Source organism: Mauremys mutica, chromosome 11 (assembly GCF_020497125.1).
Source record: "Mauremys mutica isolate MM-2020 ecotype Southern chromosome 11, ASM2049712v1, whole genome shotgun sequence".
Taxonomy (NCBI): domain Eukaryota; kingdom Metazoa; phylum Chordata; order Testudines; family Geoemydidae; genus Mauremys; species Mauremys mutica.
The window spans coordinates 74,999,544-75,020,628 of record NC_059082.1 but is presented as its reverse complement, the minus strand read 5'-3'; the positions used below and the strand labels follow the sequence as shown (position 1 = coordinate 75,020,628).

Below are 21,085 nucleotides of genomic sequence, written 5' to 3'. Positions count from 1 at the left end.
TTTTAATTTCTGGTTAACCAGTTTCCTCATTTTTGTGTAGTTCCTCTTTTTGAAGTTAAATGCTACCAGTGTGTGTGTGTGTTTTTGACTTCCCCCCCCCCAAACACACACTGATGTTTAATTTCATTACATTTTATTTCTTTTACTGAGTGGTTCTGCTATAGTCACTTCTTGGACCAGATCCTGCACTCCACTTAGGACTAAATCAAAAATTGCCTGTCCCCTTGTGGGTTCTAGGACTAGCTGCTGCAAGAAGTCGTCATTAATGGTATCTAGAAACTTTATCTCTGCATCCCATCCTGCGGTGACATGTACCCAGTCATCTCTGCATCCTGTCCTGAGGTGATTTCAGTAGCTGAAATCCTCTGTCACTGGGTCTTCTGTTTTTGTAGCTCTCAAATCTCCCTGAGCATTTCACAGTCATTGTTGCCATCCTGCTCAGTTGGTTGGTAGAATATTGTTACTGCTATACTCTTATTACTCAAGCCTGGAATTTTTATCTATAGAGATATAGTTTGATTAATTTAAGATTTTTACTGCATTTTTCTGATTTCTTTCACATATAGTGCCACTCCCCCCAGCAGCATATCTACTCTGTCATTAGTATGTATTTTGTACCCCGATATTACCATGTCCTATTGATTATCTTCATTCTGTCAATTTTATGTGATGCCTGTTATATCAATATCCTCATTTATCTCTTCATCTCCAGTATAGACATATCCTTAGTGGGAAGGGAGCTGTTCTGAGGTTTTGTCAAGAAGTTGCATGACATGGATCAAGATGCAGATGCCTCTTGCTGGGAGTTCTTGCTTCTAGTCTCCTCTCTCCCTAGGGGGAGGAACAGCATGGAGCTGGTCAATCTCAGTTATGGGCTTTTGCTGTTGCTTATTGAGTCTTTGGATCTGAGAGGGGTTGTAAAAGGGGTGCTTGTTTTCAAGGTAGGCTGAGTTAAGGGTATAGTTGAAAGAGGAGGAATTAAATTGGTGAATAGGGAGCTATTGCTTATGTGGGTATTGGCTTGATCATGTGCTTCAAGCTTTGGAGAGGCTTGCTATAAACATCCAGATAAATAAATTTTAGGATCTTCCTTCATGTAGCAGTTGAAAAGCAAGATTACAGGCCAACGTTCAAGTTTGTCATCCACTCTGTGGCGTCGGTGACATGGAATTAATAAAGGGTGTCTCTCTAGAGAAGGATTTTGGAGAGCAGGGATTCACTAGAAGTTCCATGGTTTTGGCGCTTTCTCCACAATCATGTAGGGCTTTTCTTCATTTTCCATTTTCTTAGTGGGTCATTGTAAGATCCATGTGAGGTTCTGATGAGGTTTGCTATAGTCCATATCTTATGTGGCCTGGTGAAACCAGGTGATTGGTCTATAGGAACTGTGATCAGCTCTTGATTCTTGACCCTGCTGTTTTACTGCAGCCTCTGCCACTTGTCTGTTGGTGTCAGTCCTGAGATTTTAAGAACTTTGGCTGATGACTAGAAAGGATTCCTGGACTTAAGATGGCATCTCGGGAGGTTTCATAGTTGGACGAGTCTGGGTTTGTTTTCAGGTCATGTTCTCATATTATTGCTGCTTCTCTTCAGAGGGATGGTGGTAAGATATGTGTGAGGATGGGGAACCAGACCATCAATGTTGACTTCAGCACTCCTGTGACAGTTCTCATAGCGGTGTTCAATTGCATGTCAACAAGTTTCATATGTGTGTTACCTGCCCATACTGGTGTGTAGAATTCAGCTGCTGAGTAGACAAGGGCAAAGGTGCCTGTTCACAAGGTCTGAGCATCTGTTTCCCAACTGGTCCCAGCTAGTTTGTGGATTATATTGTTCCTAGCCATTATCTTGATAGCAATCTTTGTCAGATGTTGGTGGCATGCGAGGCTGCAATTCAGAGCCATGCCGAGATATTTCGGGAAATCGTTGTGAATGAATTTGCTGTTGTAGAAGATGACATTCAGGAGCTTCTTTGAATGGTAGTTACTCAGGTGAGATATGGAGGCAGCTGTTTTTTGAGGGTCAGTCAGAGTTGCCATAACGAATAGTACTCCAGTTTTTTTCAGATCTTCTGTGAGGATGCGTTCTGCTTGGGTGAAAGTGCTCGATTGGCTAATGAGTGTGAGATCAACCGACCATCCAAATTTGAATGCTGATATAAATATTAGATGATGGTGTCAAGATGGATCTCTGTGGGAGCCCATTGTTTAGTTGACAAGGTCAGCTGATCTGTTTCATTAGATGTATGTAAAACTTGCAGTTGGTGAGCATAAGTGTTAGTAGGTGCAGTGTTGTTGTGCAATGCGAGATTTTTGACAATTTTAGAAGCAGGCTATTCTGCCAAATGCAGAAGAGAGGTTGATGCTCCTGTCTGAATTGGCTATGTTCTCATGTATTTGGTGAACCACTTTTTCTGTGTAGCTGCTGCAGTGTAGCTTTGGTAGTGATGTGATTGGGGGACTTGGAGACCAACGTGTATGACAACAAGACAGTGTTGGGCATGTGGAAAATCATTGAGGGTAGTTCATTCTGCCACTAGGGACCATGCATTCCGGTCACAGGACATGAAACAAGTTCAGTACATAGTCTTTTCTCCAGTTTGTGGAATGGAAGGTTTCTTGACTGCTTAGTAGATGGTTGTCTTGATCTGAGATCCATTCGAGAAGCTGTTCACCCATAATATCATTGTCGTCATAATCTGAGGCTGTATGACTGCTATTGACGTCTGCATCCCCTATTGAAGGGTGGCTGTGATTTGGTAAGACTGGTTTGGCCAGGCGACATTAGGTGGCTTACAAATGTTGATTATCATAAACTCACCCATTTTTTGTTGTGATACATATGGTGTTGAACAGTTTGAGTCCATGGAGCAGATGCTCTTGAGCTCTTATCTCACAAATGTTGCCAGTCCGTGTTTTGGGTGGTGTTGGCTTGATGCTGGAATGTGATATTTTGATGGATTTTTCTGTATCTGATAAGTGAGTCTCATGTAACATGACGACACTGATCTTCTGTTTGTTTAATAGCTTGGTCAGGTAATCGCATTTTACAAGAGAGTGGTCTTCTGCATTGAGGCAGCATACACAAAGGTATGTGTCACTTTTGATATTTGCCCTGAAAAGAGGCATTTTATTTGAAATTGTTGCTTGAATTGCTTTCTAGACTGCAAGACCTTTGATCACTGTTTGGTTGCCACGTTGATGGCATTGGTCATGTGGAAGGACTTAACAGGGGTGAGAAGGCTTTAATATAGGACCCCTGGATAGAGCAGCAAATCCTAGAGGAAACTAGGACAGCTGAGAGAGGATGTATCTTCCCCTTTTTTTGTGAGGTTGCAGTTATCTTCAAGAATCTTGCAGCATTTAATCTGTTGTGATTCTCTTAAATATCTCACTCTTCCCCTGTCTTCACCTTCCCCAGGGCTGCAAGTCACCAGCACGTGTCTTTCAGTGTTAATTTGTCCCAGTTTGCAGTGATAGCATCATTAGTGGAATGATGCTGCTGCTGTAATTACTGTGGGATTTGTACACAGCAGTGCGCTATTTCATTGTAGCGTCCCAACTCTTTAATCTACGCAGGCCATCTGCTTTATTTCTTAACTAAAAGTTGTTTCATTTCTGCTTTGGAAGAGAGAGTCTGTTGCTCCTAATCTCCGCTCTTTAGAAAAACAATGCAGCAGGAGTAAATAAAATTGTACACTGTTACTCAAGTGGAAAAGAAAATCCCTCTTTGATAGGTCATGTTCATTTTCTGAGACTTTTTTGAGTTCATGCCATATATTTTTGCTGTGTGTAAGTTAGCTCTCCTCTATGGCTTCAATGACATGAAGATCAGAATATTATTAAACCCAGTCCACAGTATGGACAGCGACGACTATGTTTAAGGCTGACACACATGCCCATATTATAAAACCCATCCATTGACTCTCTAGGGAAACTGGTCTGTATTACAGTTAAAACCAACCAACCAACCAACTTTCAGAGGAATTCCTGCTGAAACGCTGCTAGCAATAATGATTTTTTAAACCTGGTCCTAGCTAACCATTTCCAATTGTAGTGCAGCCAGAGCCTGAGATTTCAATATGGTTGGAAGGTCTGCTCCTTTCCTTGAATCATGCTGGCCACTGTCAGAGATCGAATATTGGACTAAATAGAATTTGAATTCCAGTCTAGTAATTCCTGTGTTCTTCAGTCAGAATGACTGGAATGCATTGGGCTCCAGCCCCTTCACCCCTGATATATATCCCCTGACCTTCCCTGGAACAGCCTCTGTGCATAGGACTGACTGTGCCAACCATTCATTAGCTGAGGATTTCCTTACCCTAAAGAAAATTCTCAGGTGCTTCCTTAAGATGCTTACTCCCCTTTGTGCCACACTTAAGAGGGGCTCGGCTTCTGATGTTTAAGGGAATGTTATTACCTGAATTTTGATAGTCTTCCTTTGGTTTTAGGGTACAGTGATAATCCTTGCCATGCAGTCGAACAAAGGGTTTCATGTGTTTGGGAAGAGTTGAAATAGTTGTAGAGTAACTGGTAAAGTGTTTGAAAGTGTTGGGGAACTGGAATCCTGTGCTGTTACTAGCATTCTGAAAGGTGTGATGTGTCTCTGAATTTTGCTTGTGCCATCTAATATGCTTGTTAGAGTTTACATATTTGTCCCTAAATGAAGTTAGGAGTATGGTGACCCACGTCTGTAAATAGTACAGAATGTGTTTGAGGAATAATCGCCTGTGTCTATAACAGTTTGTTTGTCTCCTAACAAGGACATAACCTATTCCTGGAGTCTAGTCTTTCCTGAGCACTGGAAGCTGTTACAGTCTGAGACAGTAGAATAGTGACATTAAACCTCTATGGTATGCATTTATTTTTTTTAAAAAGACATTTTTTCTTAAAGTTTGGAGTGGAGCAATCATTCAGAAAATGTAAACCTCTTTGTTTTGGATCCTCTTTTGTTTCCCCCTTTAATCTAAGCAGCTGTCTTTCCCCTTCCCTGTGGGAAGTCATAGAGGGTAAATAACATGGAAATGTATTTGAAGATGAAGACATCAGAGGTTGGCATGGACAATTAATTCATTGTTAGACAGAATTAATTTTATTTGCTCCCTACATGGTGGTGTTACTGCCTATAAATGAGTTAGCCCACAAGTGAAATCACCGATAAAAGCCTGTTGAAGGAAGGGAGTTTTGTGGTGGAGGCAGCAGAAATCTCCCTCCTTTAGCTTAGAGTCAGGAACAGATCACCTTCAAGTAATTAACTTCACCCACTGGGGGAGAAAAAAGAACAGGAGTGCTTGTGGCACCTTAGAGACTAACAAATTTATTTGAGCATAAGCTTTCGTGGGCTACAGCCCACTTCATCGGGTGCATAGAATGGAATATACAGTAAGAAGATATTTATACATACAGAGAACATGAAAAGGTGGAAGTACCCATACCAACTGTAAGAGGCTAATTAATTAAGAGAAGCTATTATCAGCAGGGGAGAAAAACTTTTGAAGTGATAATCAAGATGGCCCATTTCAGACAGTTGAAACGAAGGTTTGAGGATACTTTAACATGGGGAAATAGATTCAATTAGTGTAGTGACCAAGCCATTCCCAGTCTCTGTTCAAACCTAAGTTAATGGTATCTAGTTTGCATATTAATTCAAGTTCAGCAGCTTCTCGTTGGAGTCTGTTTTTGAAGCTTTTCTGTTGCAAAATTGCCACCTTAACGTCTGTCACTGAGTGATTAGAGAGGTTGAAGTGTTCTCCTACGGGTTTTTGAATGTTATGATTCCTGATGTCAGATTTGTGTCCGTTTATTCTTTTGCGTAGAGATTGTCTGGTTTGGCCAATGTACACGGCAGAGGGACATTGCTGGCACATGATGGCATATATCACATTGGTAGATGTGCGGGTGAACGAGCCCCTGATGGTGTGGCTGATGTGATTAGGTCCTATGATGGTGTCACTTGAATAGATATATGGACAGAGTTGGCATCAGGCTTTGTTGCAAGGATAGGTTCCTGGGTTAGTGTTTTTGTTGTATGGTGTGTGGTTGCTGGTGAGTATTTGCTTCAGGTTGGAGGGCTGTCTGTCTCCCAAGATCTGTGAGAGTGAGGGATCATCTTTCAGGATAGGTTGTAAATCTTTGATGATACGCTGGAGAGGTTTTAGTTGGGGGCTGAAGGTGATGGCTAGTGACGTTCTGTTATTTTCTTCGTTGGGCCTGTCCTGTAGTAGGTGACTTCTGGGTACTCTTCTGGCTCTGTCAATCTGTTTTTTCAATTCAGCAGGTGGGTATTATAGTTTTAAGAATGCTTGATAGAGATTTGTAGGTGTTTGTCTCTGTCTGAGGGATTGGAACAAATGCAGTTGTATCTTAGAGCTTGGCTGTAGACAATGGATTGTGTGGTATGTCCTGGATGGAAGCTGGAGGCATGTAGGTAAGTATAGCGATCAGTAGGTTTCCAGTATAGGGTGGTGTTTATGTGATCATCGCTTATTAGCACAGTAGTGTCTAGGAAATGGACCACTTGTGTGGACTGGTCTAGGCTGAGGTTGATGGTGAGATGGAAATTTGTTGAAATCATGGTGGAATTCCTCATGGGCTTCTTTTCCATGAGGGAGAAAGTAAATGTTAGCTGTCATCTCCTGGGGATGTCTGACCTAAAACCCACCCTCTTCTGCTGGGCAGTTGACCAATGGATCCTCAGGTTCCTCTTTACTGTTATCATCCAAGTCAATCTACTACTGATCACTTTAACAGAACTTAGTTTGGCTGGCTCTGTTAGTACTAACCAGTGACTTAAATGGAAATACTGAAAAGAAGAACCCTCCCCTCTAATCTCCTGAGCACATCAGGAGATTGGGGATGGTGGAACAAAAAGCATTTTGGAAAAGTTTATAGTCCTCAAATATGGTTACGTTGGGTAATGGCTTGATTCTGACCTTGCCTTTCATGAATAGCGACCTCAAGAAAGGCAGCATCTCATAGATGGCCAGACTCTGGCAATCAGCTTGTTCCTAAATAGCCACAGTTCCAGCAATAAATCAAAATATATGTTTTATTATTGCTGAATTCTGTTCCTGGCTTTGCCACTGATCTGCTGCCTGACCTTGGTCAGGTCGCTTCATTTCTCTATGCTTCCGTTTCCTCATCTGTAAAATGGAGGTGGGGATATTGACCTGCTTTGCAATGTACTGATGGAAAGCGGAATAGAAAAACTATTTAGTATAGAAGTTATTTAGAACAAGAAGTTGCTGGGAATTCTCTTTAAATGTCCTTCTCGTTACATGTGCATCTTTGCCTGCTTTCTTACTCCTTGTATTTCTCCTGTTTGCCACCTGCCCTGCTTGCTCTGCCCCTTTCTCTCTCATCCTGCCTGTTCTCTCTCTATCTCCTCCTGCCTGTGGAGTGTTGTGGTACCAAAGATGAAAGGTTTTGAAAATAAGAACTATGGGATGCGGTGGGAAGCACTAAACACGGTAGGAAGCACTCAACTCAGAGAGACCTGTGGGAAGACTCTAAGTATGTGAGGAGATGTTATAAAGGGGAACAAGATCAATTATTTTCATTCGGCAGTGAGATCAGAAGAGGAAACAATGGGCTTATTCTATAATTGGGAAAATGAGTCCTAAAATATTTAGACAATGGGATAAACCAGGGCGTGGAAGAAACCAGGGCATGCGAAGAAATTCAAGGCTGAACTGAGCATCCATTTGTCAGAGATGCTTTAAGGGTAATGAAATCAATTCTGCCATGACCAGCGGGGGAAGAGAGGAGGAAGCGAAAGAGAGCCAAATACCTTCTGGTGTTACATCCCATTAGCTGGAGGTGGAAGAGTGGTGTGAAAAGAAGCATTAGTGTTCAGTAACTGTCCTCCCACTTGTCAGTGAATTGGAGGTATGCACTAGTAAATGTGTAATGATTGCCTTAACCACCTAGCACAGACAAGCAATCATTTCTTGGTCAGTAGCCTTGTGATTGTATAATGTATGTTGGTAACAAATTCAGTGGAAGCCACATAGATTTTTCTTAATCCTGAAATGAGCCCATTTTATATCTACTTCCCATCTCTCTCTCTCCGATGTGAGACATTCTGATTTGTTAGTGTATAACTGACTACACTTGTGACATACCAGTGGCTACAGGTGCAAATCTCTACTCTGTAATTTCTACATACAAATTAATATCAAGCTGAGAATAATCACTAACATAAATAACCCATTTACATAAACATTGCAGACATTTATCAGAGCCATCCTTTGCTATGCAACATGATGTCTTTCATATGCCCACACATGTGCTAAAATACGTGGCGTAATTTATGTAAGAGACACTGCCCATATATTAATAATTGAAATGTCTGAACTTAAACCAGTAAACTTAGTCTGTGTTCAAGGGTGCCCATTTCTTGTTGTGAATGGTGTAAGGGAGGTAATTAAGGTTGATAAAGGAAAGAGATGGTTGGAGTGTAGATATGGTGTTGCTTTTCTCTATTTGCATTGCGGGATAAATATCCAACAACCTTAACTCAAAGTTTTAAAAGGTGAGGTTTTGGGGTGGGGGGTGTTGGTGAGGATATATGCCTATAGCTATAATAGTCTTTGAAGTACTAGAGCATTGACTGTAAAGAAGAATCATATTTGCAACTCAGTGCAGTGAGTGATATTAAGAAGGCAATTACATATGATTTACAAAATAAAAAGAGCCCAGTCGCCTTAGTGCATGATACCTGCAGGGTTTAACAGCATTCTCTCTAATCTTAGCTAATAAGAGTTGTATATAATATTAGAATTTCCCTTGTCAGAGAGCCCATTAGTATAACAGTGTGAGAGCTATGTGTGTGCTGGAAAATGAGAGCAGCTGCTTGCTGCTTGTTGCCACAGGAGGTGGTGGAGAGGCTGTTTCTAAAGGGTTGGTTTCCTCACAGGGCTTTTATTTATAGTATTGAACTGTTAAGATGTAAAATTCATACGTGTCAGTAAAAACTTAAAAATAGTTATTAATAGTGTGAATTTTGTAAGCTGCAAATGGAGATGGTCTTCCTTTTTTTTTTCTTTTGTTCTTCTCAAGAGTCCTGAGCTTTGTAAAAAAGTTTGACTTTTCTTTTGAAATGAAAAAGGGAATTGCCAAGAAGTTCAGACTCTATATTTCCCTGACTATTACCAGCTACAGGTTCTGTTCATGTCTTCATCATTCATACCCACTGAACTGATATTCTTCTCCCTGCACAACTCAGAATTTAAAAACTCAAAACAATTGCAGTCTGCATAGTGTGTCCACAAAGAAAGATATCCGCACACAATCCACAATCAAAGCTTTAATTGTGAGGGGGCTACAATTAAGATTCCATTTGTTTTAAGTTCCACGCTATAATGATCCATATTAAAACCAGGTGGGTGTAACCAGTAGGATGTGCAGCTTTAAAAGCTCTGTAAAATTTGGGGCCTGAACTACTGTTTCGAATAATAGAAGCTGACACTTGTGTTCCACTTTGATTTGTAGTATGTCTCCATGTGGTTCCTGCATTTTTCTTTATGGCAGCTATGGTAGTCTACTCTGTGATGTGCTCTGAGTTTTCAGTTACTCAGTGCTTTTATGTTATTACTCCCCTTTCCATTCATTCCTGACACCTCTTGTTCATTGGGCTGGATGACTGTTTTTGAGATGCTGTAATGACTTTTCTTGGTTCCTGGAGCCAAACTAATAAATTGCTGACCATCTAATGTGGAGTACAAGCCACCCAAAGGTGATAGTGTGGGTAGCTCCTGTTTGACTCCTAGTTTGGAAGAGGAGTAAATCATACAATTAAAATAAATGGGCTGTAATTTGCAAGGAGAGATCAGTATGAAATTCAAGTGGAAGTGTATTAAGAAATCTGTTCCTTCTTCTACCTGTAAATTTTGCGAACATTTTACTAGAAGGTAGAAATTGCACGAACATGCCTATTAAGAAACGGGTAGCACTTCTGTGTAATCCACCCAGCCATTTCAGGCATGGAAATGGGGCTTCACCAATAAAATGAGAAAATACAGCACCATTGTACCATCTCCTAATATCTTCCTACAAGGTAGTGTGACCACAGAACTGAAGAGACCTCCTTGCTTTGAGAAAGAAAGACCAGCAATCTAGCAGAGAAATGTCTGAAAATGACATTGTCCTTGAGGAACAGAAACCAAGGCAGAAGTTGAACTCTTCATATTGGTAGGGGAAGAGGAGGCAATAGAAACTTGTTTCAGAGTGGTAGTTGTGTTAGTCTGTATCAGCAAAAACAAGAGGGAGTCCTTGTGGCACCTTAGAGACTAACACATTTATTTGGGAAGGGGGTTTTAGCTCACAAAAGCTTATGCCCACATAAATTTGTTAGTCTCTAAGGTGCCACAAGGACTCCTCATTGTTTTTGCTAATAGAAACTTGGTCATACTGCAGTGGGTAGGGGAGACATGAGTTACCTTTTGAGCTGCTACTGTTGTAGTTCTGCCAAAAACTTGTGTTTAAACCTGGTCCTTCCCCACCCAGATAATTACTTTTATGTCTGGGGAGATTTGATATGCATAATATACCCAAATACTGTGTGCCCAAGTGACTGACAGACATTTCAGCTATGGTGCTAGTGAGACAGTAAGGATTGGGCAAACAGTTGTCCAATACTGCATGGAAACAGCCCTTCAGAAGGAGGGTCAACCTTCATTTAAAAAAAGATACACCATTCTACAATAAATGTTCCAAACATTTCAGAAATATGATAAGTTAAAGTGATTGGGGCTATTCCTGTGGAGTTCTGTTGAATATCTTTTAAAGGGGAAATGGTAATTCCTTTGTATAGAATAGGAATAAGACTTGCTTAATTTGTGAGAGAGCACTGCATTGGTATTAAATTGCTGAGTAGGCTATTTCTGAAGTTTGGTGTGTGTGCACTGTGGGAGACTAATTTTAATAACTTCTAGAATGGGATTCAGCCCATTTCTGGGGTTGCTACCAGATCTACGGATCCAGTGTTGGCACCTGCCCAATATTGTGTTGCAAGCTTGAGAGGGAGAACCTTTTTCTGGCTTTAGTAGGTTCTCTTCCCACACCCCCATTTCTCTATAAAGTTATGTGAATTTGTTCTAGGGCACTGGCATTAACAGATGCAGAATAGACTGATAGGAATATCATCTACAGTCACAGGAGTCCTCCCCTTCCTCCCTCCAAAGTATCTCCTTGGATTCCTGCTATCTTAAATCCAGATGACAAATCCTATGAGCTAGCCTGTCCATTCCGGTGAGTCTGAGATGGGTAGGATCGATATTTCTCTAAATGTAACTGTCAGAGCTCCAAATGTGTGGTCAATGAAAGACCAGTTAGTCTGATACCTACCTTTGTGTGTCTTGTCTCATTTATATTCAGTCTTGAACTTGCCAGTAACTTTCGCAGTATGTTTCGGAAATGCCACTGGAGACGGTATGCAAGGAGAGCAAGCCCAGCATATCTTCAGAAATTGTATGATTCCAAAGAAATACGCATATGCACTTTTGGTACTTGCAACTTCCTAGGGTTCAATAATGGCTACTGTCTAATGTATATCTCGGTTTAAGTGGGTGCTAATTATAAACTATTTTTCAGTAACTCATCATATTCAGAAAATAACACTAAAAGGCTTAACAAATCATTGAAAACACTTTCTTGCTCACATGTGGCTTTGAAACAGATGTTTTGCCATTGGCAGGCTGTCCCAGTGCTTCCATATGGTACTGGTTGAGTTTGTCATGTCTTGCATAGTGTGATATGCATACAGAGACCAAAGCTGAAAGCATTTAGAACTCTCTGCTGCTTTTTATGCATTCCTTTTCTTGTGTACTTCATCAGTTGTATAGAAAGTTCTAATGCACTAGTAATCTCTTCCACTGTATGGTGATGGTGGCAAAAAATCTCTTCCACTGTATGGTTTCTAGACACCATTAATGCCAAAGTTACGCCTTCTTTTGGTATGCTAGTGGTTTCAAACGTGTTGAGTTCATGTGTATTGGGGTGGGAAGTCAGATCCAGAGTCTAAAAAATAATGGAGACCTGTGAAATAGAAAGACTTTGCTTTGAGGTGGTTGAAGGGAGCTTTGATGTGGTCATAAAGTCTCCCAAAGTGATTTGGTCTTATCTCCCTTTGTCATCTCAGGGCTGGTCTTTGCTACCGGGACGATCGATTCAGAAGGGGTCGATTTAATGAGTCTAGTGAAGACCCGCTAAATCAACAGCAGAGCGCACTCGAGTTGACCCCAGTACTCCAGCAACACTTTTTCAGATTTGTCACCTAAAAAGAATGGCTCCCTCGCATCCTCTACAGTGAAGACTGATGTAAAGAATTCATTTAGCTTCTCCACGATGGCCTTGTATTCCTTGAGTGCTTCTTTAGCACCTCTATCATCCAGTGGCCACACTGATTGTTTTGCTGGCTGCCTGCTTTTGATGCTTTTGCTCTTAGTTTTTGTGTGTTTTGCTAGTTACTCTTCAAACTCTTTTTTGGCCTGCCTAATTACACTTTCACACTTGATTTGCCAGAGTTTATGCTCCTTTCTGTTTTCCTCATTAGGATTTGACTTCCAATTTTTAAAGGATGCCTTTTTGCCTCTAACCACCTCTTTTACTCTGTTGTTTAGCCAGGGTGGCATATTTTTGGTTCTCTTACTAATTTTTTTAATTTGGGGTATACATTTCATTTGAGCCTCTATTTATGGTGTTTTTAAATAGTTTCCATGCAGCTTGCAGGCATTTGTGTCTTGTGATTGTTCCTTTTCATTTCCATTTAACTAGCTTCCTTCTTTGTGTAGTTCCCATTTCTGAAGTTAAATGCTACTGTGATCAGCTTCTTTGGTATACCCCAACCCCGGATGTTAAATTTAAATGTATGATGTGTGCTGTTACTGAGCAGTTCAACTATATTCACCTGTTGGACCAGATCCTGTGCCCTACTTAGGACCAAATCAAGAATTACCTCTCCCCTTGTGGGTTCCAACGACTAGCTACTCCAAGAAGCTGTCATTAATGGTGTCTAGAAACTTTATCTCTGCATCCCATCCTGAGGTGACATGTACCCAGTCATTATGGGGAATAGTTGAAATCCTTTATTATAATTATTATTATTGAGTTTTCTGTTTTTATAGCATCTCTAATCTCCCCGAGGATTTCACAGTCACCATCACCATCCTGGTGAGGTGGTCAGGAGTATATTCCTACTGCTATACTCTTATTATTCAAGCATGGAATTTCTATTGATAGAGATTCTGTGGTACCGTGTGATTAATTTACAATTTTTGCTGTATTTGACTCTCTGATTTTGTTCATATATAGTGCCATTCCCCCACCAACATGACCTCCTCTGTCATTCTTATATATATACTGCACCTTGGTATTACCATGTCCCATTGATTGTTATCATTCCACCAAGATTCTGTGATTCCTATTATATCAATATCCTCATTTAATACCAGGCACTCAAGTTCACCCATGGAAGTATTTAGACTTTCAGCATTTGTATAAAAGCACTTATAAAATGTGTCACTCTTTAGTTGTCTGACTTCATGTGATGTAATTGAGTGGGACTCTTTTTCATTTTACTGTTTCTCTTCATTTCATGCCTGTGCTTTATCTCCTCTTTACTAGGATATAGAGAATCCCTGTTAATAGATCCTCCCCTGTGGAATGTCTCTGTCTGAACCTTGTACTCCCCTGCACCTGTCAGTTTTCTGTCAGCCTGTAGTTTATAAATTCCTCTGTGGCTTTTTTAATTTTACATGCCAGCAGTCTGGTTCCACTTTGGTTTAGGTGGAACCTCTCTTTCCTGTATAGGCTTCTCCTTCTCCCAAAGGTTCCCCAGTTGCTAATAAATGTAAAGCCTTCCTCCCCACAACATTCTCTCATCCATTCATTGAGACCATGCAGTTCTGCCTCTCTAACTGGCCCTATGTGGGAATGGAAGCATTTCACAGAATGTTACCATGAAGGAGTGTTGGAATTCTCTTCTTCTCTAGTGCCAATACAGTTAGCTCATGTCTGCCCCCATCCACTTTTTATGATAGCACCTGCTCAGAATACAGCTCAGTTCATTTTCTTGATCTTCTGCCATAGAAGATTGGTTAATGGTTCTTAGCTAGTTAAAACTATATTAATTTGGTTGTTGCAGGAGAGATTTAGAGGCCATCTTAGGGGGAGGTTACTTGCTAGGCAAGAGTAAAAACCAGGAAAAGAGGGAATATGTAAGTGTGAGTTCACCCTTTAGAAGCAGCTAGAGGAACAGAATTTAATGCAGCCTTGCAAAAATATACTTGTGTGGACTAAGATATTTTTTGAATGCAGAAATAAAATATTACTTTTCCTCATGCTTTCCATGAATATGAATGAGTAGATTTTGTGCCTAGGCAGGTAATATTTTCCTATGTGATTCCTCTTTGCTGTAATGGGAATCCAGTGAGAAGTTATGGGTGAAGTATTCTTTAAATTTCCTTTAGAATAGTTACTTTGTCATATAAACTGTGAGAATAGTGACTGGTAACTGTTTCAGAGTATAAGGGTATGGCTACACTTGCAAATTTGCAGCGCTGCAGCAGGGTGTGAAAAAACTCCTCTCCAGCGCTGCAAATCGCCAGTGTAGTCAAAGCCCCAGCGCGCGGCTCCCAGCGCTGTCCGTTATTCCCCACAGGGAGGTGGAGTAGCCATAGCCTAAGAGAGTGATTTTAGTCCAAGGTGACTGATCAAGGGATGTGAACACACGAGACTATACTGACATGGCCAGATTAGTTGTGGAGGACTTGATTGGCTGGTCTCGAACAGATGTGAATAGGAAATATGGTAGGAAGAGCTCATCTTGAGCTGAGGCGCCAGCCGTAAACCAAGACAGAATCAGTGAGTTCATATTAGAGAGGAGTTAGGTCTGAGTGGGAATAGAGTCGCATGGATGGATGGAGATGATTGACTAATAGAGGTAGAAATTAAATGAACAAAAACACAATAAAGTTATTTTATAAATGTGGGGACTAGAAAGCACATCTAGTCATGTTAAAATGCCTGTGATATGAAAAGAAGCCAAAAGAGAGAGACAGCATAGGTGATTTGATCAGATGGTATTGTTTACTGTACAGAATATAAATTGTATGACTGCTTGCCGTGTGGCATCTATATGTGCAATGAGCAATGTAAGGCTTTCAGAGACTATGTAGAACTTCTCTGGGTGACAGTCAATGATAGAGGATTTGTTAAAGAAAGAGAATAAAACAGATGCAATGGGTTTACTCACCCTGGTCAGCTGCTGGGAGTGTAAGGTAGAGATGTTCCTGCAGTGATGAGGAGTCCGTGGGAGCAGAGCAGGGAAGAGGAGTAGAATGACAGTTGCCTGAACAGTCATGGTTATGACACACACATCAGTGGATAATCCATGTATTTAAATAAAATTATAAACAGAAAGGAACATTAGAATTGCAGAGGCAAGCACCCAAAAGTTAGGAAAAGCCAGGAAATGCCAAAAATAAGGTTGTATGCAGAGTCCTAGCCCAAGCTCACAGTTCAAATCACCACCCCTTGGAGTCATGGCTCCAGACCCAGTCTCCTTGCTCAGCCAGTGCTACTCTCGCTCCCTGTCCGAGTCCCAGTCTCCCGCATAGGCTTCTTTTTCCAGGCTCCTTGCCTAGCTGGGCTCTTGTCTCCCACTCAGGTTCCGGATCTGATCTCAGTACCCCCACCCCAGTCCTAGTCTCTCCCTTTTCCTGTCCCACCAGCCAAGTTCTTTGTGCCCTCTTCATTTCTTTGTCCACACTGCCTGGGTGCCAGCCAAAGTAGCATAGAGAGCACAGGAGACAGTCTCTCTACTCACAGTTCCTGTGCTGGGTGCTACTGTGGCTCCCGGCAATGTGGAGGAGCAGTTGCAGGGAAAGTCCTGCTGAGCCCTTGCAGCCCTAGGCTTAGAGCATGCTCAATGCAGATGGAAGCATTGGAGAATTTTGTTGCCAAACTCTGACAAGTTTTTACTGAGCAGGTGGGGAAAGAGATTTTTCAGTGGGCTTATAACTTGTCTAACTATGGGTGTTTTTTCATGGGGATGGAAAAAGACACATCCCTCACACCCAGGCAACCCTCCTGCCAAATGTTGTAAGATGTATTTATTTTTAAATGTGGGCAAAACATATTTTCTCTCTTCTCATTCTTGGAAATTGCAGAACCAGTTTTTTTGAAAAACACAGCCTGAGACAGACACCTAGCTTGGAAAATTTCCACCCAAACTGTTAGCTTGGTAAAGCTATAAGCAGCTGAAAACATGGTCTTATATTGGGAAGTGTTGGGCAGCTGAAAGAATAAGTGGCATTACGAGCTTCATCTATCATTAGTGGTCCCAGACTGGATTGATCCCATGTCGAGATATTGGGTTTGTGACTCATGCTTGGCATGAGTCCCTAGGCTGGGAAGCTGGTGTTAATCCTTCCTTAATAACTATATGGTATATTCCTTAGCTAGAAAACTGCTTCATTGGGAGATAGGCAGAAATGGCACAGGGTCAGAGAGAAGCAAGAATGTCAATTGTGGGGTGGGAGGAGAACTTGGTGGTGGGATATATAACTTGTGGGAAAGGCTATCATGAGGAGACTGAACTGTTGAAGAACCCATCTGCTTGTCTTGTCACCTGTCTTTCCCATCCAAGTTACAAATGGCTGAGGTGGACATGGGATGGTAAAGCACATGTTCATTTGATTCTGAGAGAAGCATTGATTGAGTTGAATGAGACCGTATATTTCAGAGTTTCCATGTCAGGTTATACCATAGCCTCAGCCCCTGAGAATAAGACTTCATTCTTCCAGGACTAAAAATGCAAGCAAAGAGTATATGTGTGGAAGGACATATATGGGAAGCAAGAGTAATCTAGAAAAAATTAAGCCCTCTAAGCTGCTTGGTGTCAGTTCAAGGGTAGCGAGAGCTGCTTGATATTTTTATTTTTATGGAGTTAGTCTGGCTTTTTAAAAAAATACTGTTTTAATTGAGGTCTCATCTAGAGAGTCATTGATATGTATATACATATGTGTCTGCCTTTAGTTCTAATTTACAAAGTAGTGTGAAAATTGTCAGCCTCAGAGAGAACTATTGAGAGGTGTCTGATGAGGAAATTATTTGGTGGTTTGTGACTAGAAACCTTTGGAAAGATGACCAGCAAAAGAGGTAGAGAAGGGTGAGGGAGAGGAGAGGCTTGTGCCTTTTTTGTAGTTGTTGCTTTTATGGTTAAGGAAGGTTTGAAAGGCTTTTCTCGATTTTATTTTTGTTTGTTTGTCCACCCTGCAAGATGCTGTAGTGAAATTATGACATCACAAGAGAGTGAAAGCTGAGAAGGGAAAGGATTTTTAGTTGGACTGGTTACTTAAAACTTTGTGTTTTGTTAACACCAACTTAATGTACTTCTGGAAGGTGCTCAGATACTACAATGCTAATTGCAGAACAAGAACCTGTATCGAATAGATTATACTAGAATAGCATCTCAAAGATGTCTGTCTGTCAAACCAAAATAAAAGGTGGGTTTTATGCTCCTTTTTACTGCAAAAACAGCAGCTTGTGAATTCCATTTATTCTCTATAACTTTGGCAATCTTTGGAAAACCAGGGTGGTACATCATAGGAGTCTGAAGCTGTCCCTGCTAACAGGGAAAAGGTGTTGAGACTTTTAGGCCTCTTCTTCACTAGACTTATTTTCCTAAAATTCATTAATTTGTCACAAAAGTTCAAAAATTTTGGCCAGTGTGTTAAATTATTTCCCCCCAACTGACCTAACCACTAAATAGAAGGATTACTAGATTAAACTCTTTTATAATATAACTTGTAAGCAATTGATATGGTTGCCACGGGGATGCTCTGTGACCGCAAATGGGATGCAGATGGGGAGGTAGTAGTCTGTGAGATGATCTTTCTATTAACATGCAGTCTGACCTACAAAAAGGTTTGAGAACCCCAGCCTAGGAGAAGCCATTCATTTCCTTCCCATCTTATGTTGCCTGCTGGGCCAGTAGTTGGTCGTTTTGCAAGTTAATTGTTGTCTCCTCCCACTTCCCCCAGGAGGAGTTTTACTTGTTCTTTTATGCAGGATCTTTTTCCAGAAGAGCGGGTTATTAGATTTCCCTGGGAACACACATTTAGCAGCATATTTTTATATACTTCAGAATGAAATTTGCCATGTATTTATATTAAATATTCTATTTTGCATGGTAACTCAAATTGTCCTGCATATGCACATACTGCGGTAGTCAAAGGGCACCTATTACAATCTGTCCCAGTCAGTCGCTATATAGGTCACCAGGCTGTTGTGAGAGGACCCAAGCCAGCTGGATCAAGATAGTCTTATCACTGTTTCTAGCTGTGGAACTCAAGGGCACATTCCCAGGCTCAGATCTGTCACCCTTCCTTCGGACTTGGGATGCCTCCATCCAGCTGCCACAACCAGTAAACCAGTGTCTGAGATCTTCAAAGCCCCCCAGTTTCTTGCACATGCTCCCTAGTTTATGGACAGTCTGGAGACAATGTGGTAGGAAAACAAGGAATACAGGCTTAGAAAAGGAGTTTGTCAGTCATAATGTTTTTACTCTTAAAACACTTGAGAGTTACAGATCTTTGAAATAACAAAATTCCTGGGATGCACCACTGAGAAGCTCCAGGGCCTCCCTTCCTTGTCATGCTTTCCTCTCTGTGGGCCCCTGTGTAGAAGAAACATTGTTCCATAGGGGTTGGCCAACCAGCAGTTGAGAGGCCATCAAAATTGGTGGGCCCCGATTGCATTCCTGATGACTTTTCAGTGATAGTCCATCTTTGCTGGGCAGGGCAGCTGTCTGGAATGCAGTACTGCCTGGCTGCCTTCAGGCCAATGCAGAGATGTGTTTAACTCAATACAAAATAGAGTTACTAATTTGATACAGATGTATCCCACTCTATCATATCATCTACTCCTGATGAATTGATGAGCCAAAATTTGCTTATTGTTGTACCATTACTTCTTCACATTTATGTTAGAAAGCATCTGACCTAAAGATTTAAGCTAAACCCCAGTTCTCTGGAAAGTATGTCATATATGAAGCCATCCCTGTACAGAAATATATATCCATCAAATATGTTGAAAAGGATTTGGTTCACTTGACATTCTACCCACATTACTTCCGTGGTGTCTGTTTTGTCTGGGCCAGGGAGATTTGCCTGTATTAAGCCCGATTGTGAATGGTGACTGTTGAGGCCTTGCTTCTTGTTTTGAAATTTCCTCTTGTTTCCATTAATTGGACTTAGGAGTCTGAAAGGGGGTGGGGGGAGGGGAAGGAAAGAACTTCAGTTGATTTCCTCATAATGAAAAAGTCTATTAACATTCTCTTTAAATCGCTGTTAATTAAGCAAAAGGCAAGTTTAACACTAGGAATGGGAACGCTTCCATACCATCAAAAAGGCACCGAGTAGAAAATATCATTACAATTCTACTTTCCAAAGCAACTCTTTGCGCTCCAATCCGCACAGAAGCGATAGAGCAAGCGAACTGTGTGTTTGCTTTTGGATTAATATTTGAAGTTAACTCATGTGGAAATAAAGCGGATTTTACTGTGACTAGAATCTGTCATTAAAAAGCCATTATCAAAGCAGACCAGTACAATTCCTGCTCTTTTATTGCTAACAACAAAACAATCTCTTCTTTAAAAAAAAAAAACACAAAACAAAACAACCCCCAAGCCTCCCTCTCCCTCCCCCCGCTGCCCCCCCCCGCGATATTTTCTCTTAGAGAATGGTTGAGAAGTCTAAACAGAAAAGAACCTTGGTGAAGTGAGGCAGTTGAGAGATTTATTGATCAATAAAGCAGACAATTACAGCTTGTTTATAAAGGGAAAAAAACCCCTCGGCCCTGTGAGCAACACTGAAACTGTAATAATGATAGCTCTGGCATCCAGCTTGAAACTATAAAAGTCAATAGGAAGATATAGGATTTCAATAAAATTATGACACTAGATAAACTTTACCCCAGGAACAAATTTTCCCTAGGTATGTGACTGACTCCAGTTAGATTTGTAACTTTAATTTCTATCTTATTGATTTTTTTTCCTCTACAACTAATTAGAAAGTCAGTGGTGGATTCTGTATGTGTGTTTGGGGAGGAGTTAATAAGCACCAACAGGAGTAGAGGAACACTCCAAAAATGAGTGGGTCAAATTGCTTTTTAAAAACATTTTTGTAAGCTATGTTTTACTCTTTCCTTAGCTGCCTCTCCTGTTCAACCCAGGAGTCCCCTCTCGCTTCTATGTTTGTGTTCCTTGGAGACATGGTTGGGCACTCTAGACACTCAATGTTACTATATCAGTGGTATGAGATTTCTTAATAGAGAAGACTAGCTATGTATTTTATATGTTAGCAGCGTCTCTCTCCCTAGAATCCACCTGTAGGAGGCAGCAGGACCTGCTGATAGTATTGTAGCTCCTAGATCACTACTCTCTGGTGCCTACACTCTAGTGGAAAGTGACCTTCCTTATCTTGAAGCCATTCTTCCTGGCAGCCAAGTTATGGATTCATGTAAGGAAATAATTAAATGGGAGGAGCATGGAGAGAAAGTTGATCCTGAAGAGAGTATTCTGTGAAGATGCGATTCCTTAGGTGAATGTAACTGGTTTCCAAGGGATTGAGTCCAGTTCATGTCTGGGATTACAACTCAGCTTTCCCTCCCGGTTACTCTGCATACAGCAATGACAGGGCAAGAGTCTCTTGGGTGAATCTCTTATAATTAATCATTTCCTCTCCTCCTGCTGATCTCACAAATCTCCTCTTTCAAGCTTATTCACCAAGATGTTGCAGAAGAGAATTAAGAGATACATGGAAGCAGCAGTTGCAGGAAACAGGCCAATTTCAGACCACGATGAAGTAGAACAAATGAGCTATTTGTGATCAGACAGATATCAGAAAAGTACATGGAATGTACCAGAACCTGCTACAACTTTATAGGCTTCAAACAGACTTTTGATAGCATTTGGCAGATGGGATTATGGCAAATTTTGACAATATATGGCATCCCCAAGAAATAGATCAAGCCGATAGAAAACATTTACAAGAAGTCCATGAGTACAATGAGAGTAGACAAGA

General features: G+C 41.0%; 1 protein-coding gene across 9 annotated transcripts in view; it reads left to right on the top strand.

The window, feature by feature from the left end:
- The window catches only part of MAD1L1 (mitotic arrest deficient 1 like 1), a 505,376-nt gene that overhangs the window by 207,018 nt on the left and 277,273 nt on the right, over positions 1-21,085 (top strand). The window contains exon 1 of one of the 9 annotated variants that reach the window (XM_044980787.1): positions 19,817-19,996. The exons of the other annotated variants lie outside the window; for them this stretch is intronic. The gene's annotated coding sequence lies outside the window, so the exon portion shown is untranslated. Of the gene's footprint in view, positions 1-19,816; positions 19,997-21,085 lie in introns of those variants that run through there. 9 annotated transcript variants of the gene reach the window in all.